Here is an 8,395-nt window from a genome sequence, read left to right as displayed (position 1 = left end):
TTCTATAATAATTATTATGCTTTTTTAGTTTCCTCAGTAAAATAAGACTTAATGTTGTGTAAATATTGTTTTAAAGTAGATATTTTTGCAGTTTTATAGTAAATTTTGTTCTTAGTTTTTGTTGTTTCAGATGCTATGTTGGTGGAAGGAGTACATCCATTTTAGACTTAAAATCATAGCATGTCAGGAAGATAAATTTGATGAGAAATTAGCATTTCTTTAGAGCATTAAATATTTATACAGTGGACATTTTCAGTGATTAAAAGAAACAGCAGCAAAAAAAAACAAACAACAACCCTACAATTAATTGCACACATTTATGTTTATTGACGCAGTTAAAAGGGCTATACAGGCTAGAAATACATACACCACAATATCTGGATGAATGTCCCTTAGTAGGTTTCACATTGTCAGAGGTGTCAAGAAACTAAGAAAAAAGGTTTTCCACTCCCTGGTTTTTATTAACTACCAGGACTATTTAAGGACTTGTCATGGCCAGATCAACAATTACATGCGTGGCAGCATTTGCCTACTCTTACCAAAGTTTTTAATGAACCATTTTAAGAGAAAGCACATAGATTAGAAAACAAAACTGAATAGCATAAATTGTTGGATCAGATTCAATAAATAAAAATGTCTTTCTTTCCTTCTTTCTGCATTGCATGCTGGGAGTGTGTTGGTGACGGTGAGACTGCATGTGGTGAGTCTGATTAACAGTGAAACTATTGTCTGTTTTTTTCTGATCCTTTTTCTTTTTATGTGCAATTTTTCCCTATATTCTTTCTTGTACTGATTCTACACATTGGAGTGTTTTTTGTCTCATTAGCGCTTGCAGCACTTTTTGTTTGCGGGGATGACGTCTTCAGAGGCGCCACCCCTGTCCCTGAGGAATGGGATTCGGATTCAGCCTGATCCGTCAATCCCAGTTGAAACAGTTATCCTGGCTATTGGAGACATTGTGGGTCACATCAATTTAGGTTACACTTCGAGAATGAATGAAGGAGTTGTGGTGTTTTTGAAAGAGGAGCGTTTTGTTACTCAGTTGATTGTCAGTGGAGTGACACTAGGTGGAGAGTATCTGCAGGTGTCCCCGCTAGCAGTGCCCTCCACCCGGGTTATTGTTTCAGGTGTGCCGCCGTTCATTCCGAATGACTTGTTGGAGAAAGAACTCCAACGTTTTGGGAAACTCGCCAGCGGTTTTAAAACAGTGGGGCTGGGATGTAAAAGCGATAAACCTAAACATGTTCAGTCCTATAGGAGACAGGTGTTTATGTTTTTAAACTCTGCGACACAGACACTGGAGGTATATTTCAGAGTCAAATATCAAGAAGGATCTTACATGGTCTATGCAAGCACCGGGAACATGAAATGTTTTGAATGTGGGGATGTTGGGCATAAAAGGGCCGCTTGTCCGCATAAAAACCCGACAGAGCAGGCTAAAACAGATCCAACTCGTGGAGCTTCGCTAAATGCTGGTTCTCCTCCCGCAGCGGAGGAGGGGGCGTTTCCCCCGCTAACTGTCTATGATGCTGCAGAGGGTACCAGCGCTATCGATAGACAGCCTATGAGGGATGAAATAGAGAAACCTGGAAATAATGTTCTGAACGAGTCTTCTAACTGTGGTCATCTTGAGAAAGAAACAGATCAGACAGCTAATTCTGTCTGTATTGCTGCTGATTCAGTGTTGTTGCCTCTAGGTGAGGGGGCGTCCCAGCCTGCACCTGACGCTCCACAGGTGGATGATATGGAGTATGACAGTGAATCAGACACTGTTTCAATCGCAGATTCCCAAACATACAGTGGTGAGTTATATACTTTAGAAGAAATCAATGTTTTCCTTGATGAAACTTTTGGAATTGGAAAATATGTAAAAGTTACTGATTATTTTCCTGATGTTGAAAAATGTATCAAGAGTGCACGAATGGTATAGAAAATAGTTGGCTTCGAAATGTTCGATGAAAAGAAACGATTCCGTTTAAAAAAGCATATGAGAAACATCCAGAGACAGTTATTAGTAAATAAAGGACAAGGGTCAAAACGTTTAAAAATCCAGAAGTAAGGTTATGATTATAGAACACTGGGTGGTCTTTTCTTTACCGTCTTTGTCTGTCCTTCCTTTCTTTTTCACCTCCATGCATAATATCAGGGTGGGATCTTTAAACATCAATGGACGGAGGGATCCATATAAAAGAACAGTTAGTTTGGAGATGATCATTCAAAAGAAGCTAGATGTTTTGTTTTCACAGGAGACACATACCGATCATGAAAACGAGATAGAATGGGGTATCAGTCGGAAAGGGAATTATTTTTTGTCTCATGGGACCAGGTCATCTGCTGGTGTAGCTATTTTATTTTCTCCAGGATTTATTGCTAACAACAGATCACAAACTGAGTTAGTGCCGGGCAGGGTCCTGGTGATTAGAGCAGAAATAGAAGGCTTTTATTTTTGCTTTATTAATGTTTATGCACCGAACCAAGGGGTGGACAGGATTGAGACTTTTGAGAAAATACACAGTTATTTGCAGCAGTCTAATCAAAATGAGTGTGTTGTGATGGGTGGGGATTGGAACTGCACTACTAACTTCACTACAGATAGAACAGGCGAAGAACCTCATCTTCCATCTTCTTTTAAGTTGGTTCAGCTGATTTCACAGCTGAATTTAGTTGATGCTTGGAGGAATAAACACCCTCAAGATAAAAATGAAGGATGGAACTGTTAGTGGGGCTAGATTGGATAGATTTTATATCTCTGATTTTCATAGAAATAAACTGTCCAACTGCCTAATTTGTCCATTTGGTCTTTCTGACCATAATCTAGTCTATATGGATTTGTGTCGTTCATCCACTATTAGAAGTAAATCTTATTGGCATTTCAATATTAAACTGCTTGAAGACATGTCTTTCTGTTAAAGTTTTAGTCATTTTTGGCAGTTATGGAAAGAAAGGAAGTCAGATTTTACATCTTTAACTGAGTGATGGGAGGTTGGTAAGGCTCAGATTAGAGTCTTCTGTCAACAATATACAAGTCATTCTACAACTAAAATTAAAAATGTGATTTAGAATTTAGAAAATGAAATAACATTATTGGAAAATGACGTGCTCACAGATGTTATACATAATGATCAGCTTAAACAAAACAAAGATCAGTTAAGTCGTTTTTTATATGAACGGGCTAAAGGGGCTTTAGTCCGGTCGAGGTTTGTTAATATTGAAGACATGGATGCTCCTACATCCTTCTTTTTCAACCTAGAGAGGAATATCAGTCAAACGAAACAGCTGATTGGCCTTCGGCTTCCAGATGGAACTATGACCCCTGACCCTAACACCATGAAGGAGCAGGCTGTGGCCTTTTATAGTGATCTTTTCAAGCGGCAGGACTGTAACAGAAGCTGCATGGAGGCTCTGGTGGATGGTCTCCCTCAACTTTATGCTGGAGATCAGGCGTTTTTGAATACTGGAGTATCATTGGAAGAGCTGACTGCTGCTGTTGGACAAATGGCTTCTGGAAAGACTGCAGGTCTAGATGGTTTACCTGCAGACTTTTATAAACATTTTTGGACACTTTTTGGAGAGGACTTGTGGGAGGTTCTTCAGGAGTGCTCCTCGTCAGGCATCTTGCCATCATCCTGCCTTCAAGCTGTTCTCTCCTTACTTCCAAAAAAGGAGACCTGACTTTGTTGAAAAACTGGAGACCAGTTGCCCTCCTTTGTGTAGATTACAAATTATTTTCTAAAGTACTTTCAAATAGGCTGAAGAACATCCTTGAATCCATTATACACAAAGATCACTCATACTGTGTACCTGAAAGATCTATCATGGATAATCTTTTTCTTTTGAGAGACCTGATTGATATCTGTAAACGATATGAAATTGATGTTGGAATTATCTCTTTGGACCAGGAAAAAGCTTTTGACAAGGTTGATCACTGTTTTCTGTTTTCTACTCTGAGGGCTTTTGGTTTTGGTGATGGATTTATTTCTTTATTGGGTTTATTGTATAATGAAGTGGTTTGTGTTGTTAAAATTGGGGGAGGATAAAGTTGTCCTGTTAAAGTTCAGAGAGGGATTACAGTAGACAAGGGTGTCCTATTTCCGAACAACTGTACTCTATTGCAATTAAACCCCTTTTACACAAACTGCGCTGTGCTTTAACTGGTGTTATTCTTCCAGGCATCCCAAATCATTCAGGTTTAGTGGTCTCTGCTTATGCTGATGATATAAACATTTTTGTTAGAAATCAGAAGGATGTAAAGGGTCTTCAGCACTGTTTGGAGCTTTATGAAAAAGCCTCTACATCTAAAGTTAACTGGGATAAAAGCTCTGTATTAAAAGTTGGCCCATGGACTAATAATCTGCCTGCTTTACCAGGTAATATTCATTGGGAAAACCAAGGTTTAAAATTTTTGGAGGTTTTTTTAGGGACAGATACTTTTATGGAAAAATTTGGAGGGTGTCATGGAGAGAGTGTGTGTCAGACTATCCAAATGGAAATGGCTGCTGCCTCAGCTGTCTTACAGGGGAAGGCTTCTGGTTGTTAATAACTTAGTTGCTTTGGTTCTCTGGCATAAACTGTCTGTGTTAACACCACCGGCATCTCTCATTCAACGTCTACAAAGGACTCTAGTGGATTTTTTCTGGTCTGGACATCACTGGGTGAGAGCTGCTGTCATGTACCAGTGGAGGAGGGAGGACAAGGACTCATAGACATCACCTCACGGATAGACTTAGACTTAGACTTAGACTTGACTTTATTAATCCCTTGGGATTACTCCCTTCGGGAAATTGTATTTCCAGTAGCAGGAAACAAAATTGCACATACAAGAAAATAGAGGATGTTTAGGCACAGTATATACAATAGAAAAATAAAATCAATTAAATAAGATGTAGGAAGATGTATTGGGGGATGAGGATGGACAAATAAATACAGAGGGCTATAGCAAAACAATGACTTAAATGAACAGTTATGTAGTGTATTGCACTTGGATGGTTGAGGAAAGAGAGTGTCCAGATTATAAAAAACCACAGCGAGTATCTACAACTCCTTCACTTCTGTTCTCTTCTCTTAACTCTATTTCCTACTCCCCCCCAGAGAGGAGTTATAGAGCCTGATGGCATGAGGGACAAAGGAGTTCCTGAGTCTGTTGGTCCTACATTTGGGAAGGAGCAGCCTCCCACTGAACAGGCTCCTCTGGTTGCTGATGTTGGTGTGCGGGTGATGACTGACATTGTCAATAATGTCCAGCAGTTTGTCCAGTGTCCTCCTCTCTGCCATCGTCACCAGTGAGTCCAGTTTCATGCCGACCACAGAGCCGATTGCAGCTTTCAGACTTCAAACAGCGCAGAAACTGTTATATGGTACTGGATTACCATGGTTGGACACTGCACGTCCTCTTGTACAAACCCTTGATTGAAAAACGGGTGGGTGACCCCCAGTGGAGAATTGTACATGGAGCAATAGCTACAAACAGGTATCTGGCACACCTTAATCCTGGCGCTAGTGTTAACTGTCCTTTTTGTTTACAGGAGGAAACATTGCATCATCTTTTTGTTGAATATTTAAGATTGAATCCTCTTTTTGTTCTTTTGGATCGTTTGTTTAGTGGATTTGGTGTTCAGTCCTCCAGCTGTATTTTTATTTATGGTCCACGGTATTGTGCAAACAAGAGATCTGTTTATGTGCTTTTAAATTTCATTTCTGAAATGGCAAAACTAGCAATATGGATATCAAGGAAGAACAAAATTAATGGTCGTCAAACGGAAGTTGCTTGTGTGTTATTTAAGAGACTGGTCATTGCTCGTGTTCGAGTAGAATTTGAGTTTTTTAAGTTGACAAAGAGTATAAACGTTTTTGTAAGTAAGTGGGGCATTAATGGTGCTCTATGTTCAGTAGATGAAGAATCTTNTTAATGGTGCTCTATGTTCAGTAGATGAAGAATCTTTAGTTTTTGCATTTTGATGTTTTTATTTTATTAACTTTGTTTTGTTTTATTGATTGCTGGATTGTGTAATAAAGGCCATTTTAAACTCAATTCTTTCTTTCTTTCTTTCTTTCTTTCTTTCTTTCTTTCTTTCTTTCTTTCTTTCTTTCTTTCTTTCTTTCTTTCTTTCTTTCTTTCTTATATCTGTTGTGGTGAACGCCCCCTTTGTTTCAATCAGCTGTTTGAGTGTGAGCACGCAGCTTACCTGCGTCGAATCAATCAAAATAATCATATATCAAAATAAGGTGAGACAAATTTCCTGGTTTGAGCAGGAGGATCGCAGCATGAAATAAAGTTTGCAATTCTACTCAGGCAGTGGAAAGAGCTGTGCAAATTGAGGAAGAAAATGACTGAACAGACAGCAAATCATATCTCAAAGTCTCCAAACATTAAAACCCCCCAAAGAAAACAGAGTATGGGAAGTATATAGAACACAATTAACAACAGGGAAATGTTTTGAAACATTGTCAGAAATAAAAAAAAATCACCCAGAACATCAGAATCTTAAAAAAAGCAAGAAAAGGCATTTTGTTGTTGGTTTTCTTTGTTTCCCTTTTTAATTTTAGACATTGTGGAGATTTAAGAGCATGTGTATGTCAAGATTTCAGAAGAGGCCTGAACACAACACTCAGCCAACAACAAAGATTGAGTAAAAGATTTATTACAAAACAACAAAGCAAAAATCTTGTCAGAATTGGGTGTCTCAAGTGGCCCTGGAACACAAAAAAAGAGATGAGAGTCCTGACTGGAGAAGATTAAAAAAATTATAAAAACAAACTAGAATAATAAACTGTATTATTACAATAGGCCTTCACAGCGCTGTAGCTGCTCGGACCTAATTACCAGATTCAGCTCCAGCAGGGTGGGGTTCAATAGAGAAAGGGAACCTTGAGGGCTTGGGGGGTGGGGGTTACAGAGAGCAGAGGAACAGACATCCACGATCCTTCAGTTTGAAATCCTTTTCCAGTCCAGGGCCATGCACAGAAGATCACTCAGGCAGAGTAGTTTAAGAATCCAGTGGCCCTTCAGGTTCAGAGTTAGGCAAGGTTCTGGAACAATCAGACAAAAACACTCAAAGGTAAGGTCTTGGTAAAGGCAGTGGTCAGGGACAGGCAGGATCAATGAACAGGATAATTCCTGGCTCATGAAACAGGGCTTGAAAGCTCTGAAAAGGCAGTCAATCTCACACAGAGCAAGGGAAGAGCAGGAGTTTAAATAGGGAGCAGCCCAAGTGGAAACAATCAGTTATCATCGGGAAAGAGAGAGTGAGAATAAATCGGGTAGGACTGAAATCATGACATTACTCCCCTCAATGGGCGACCCTAGATGCCCTTCTAGGTTGTCCCGGATGCAGACAATGGAAGTCATGGATGAGGCCCTTATCCAGGATCAGACAAGATGCAACCCAGGGTCTTTCTTCAGGGCAATAACCCATCCACTCAACAAGGTACCGGATGCCATGACCCAAACGCAGAGAATTCAGCAAACGATTCACAGTAAAGGCAGGAGCCCCATTAATTAGCCAAGCAGGTGGAGGTTTGTCTGGAAGGACAGCACAACCTAGATGACAATACTGACTTGAGTCTGGAGACATGAAAGGTGGGGTGCACATGTAATAATAAAGGCAATTTCAGACGTACAGTCACAGGATTAACAATCTCGGCAATAGGAAATGAGCCCAAAAATCGAGGTGCCAGTTTACGATTCTCGACCTTAATGGGTAGATCATTAGCCGATAACCACACCTTCTGTCCCACTACATATCTTGGGGCCTGGGAGAGTGGCGGTTAACATTTCGATATATACCTGTGGTTTTGCAGATAGCTGCTTGTTTCTTTCTCCAAGTCCTGAGACAGCGACGTGCATGTATATGGGCAGCAGGAACTTAAATCTCTCTCCTATACTGAGAGAACTGGAGGCTGCTAACCATAGACAACATCAAATGGCGACAGGCCTGTAGCACTAGAAGGTAACCCATCGAGGGCATACTCTACCCAAGGTAAGTTCTGGGACCACTGACCTGAAGCATCCATGCAATGGGTGCGCAGCTTAAACTCAACCTCTTCATTGATCCTCTCAGTCTGGCCATCAGTCTGGTGGTGAAAACCTGAAGACGGACTGATGTCAATGCCAAGAATAGAGCAAAACTCACCCCAAAAACGGGAGACGAATTGTGGTCCTGTAATAGACACAGTGTTAAGGGGAATTCAATGGAACCTGAACAGTTCTCGGGCCATTTCATCAGTCAGACATTTTAATGTACTTGTAACCAGGCCGGTAGGCAAGGGTAAAGTCAAATCCATTGAAAAACAATGCCCACCTAGCTTGTCGTGGATTTAGTGTTTTGGCTGATTTGAGGTACTCCAAGTTCTTCTGGTCGGTCCACACAGTGAAATGTGTGGATCCCTCCAACCAATG

This window comes from Cyprinodon variegatus, unplaced genomic scaffold (genome assembly GCF_000732505.1).
Source record: "Cyprinodon variegatus isolate N-32 unplaced genomic scaffold, C_variegatus-1.0 Scaffold2191, whole genome shotgun sequence".
In the NCBI taxonomy this organism is placed as follows: Eukaryota; Metazoa; Chordata; class Actinopteri; order Cyprinodontiformes; family Cyprinodontidae; genus Cyprinodon; species Cyprinodon variegatus.
The sequence above is the reverse complement of the archived record's forward strand: the minus strand, read 5'-3'. Positions refer to the sequence as shown.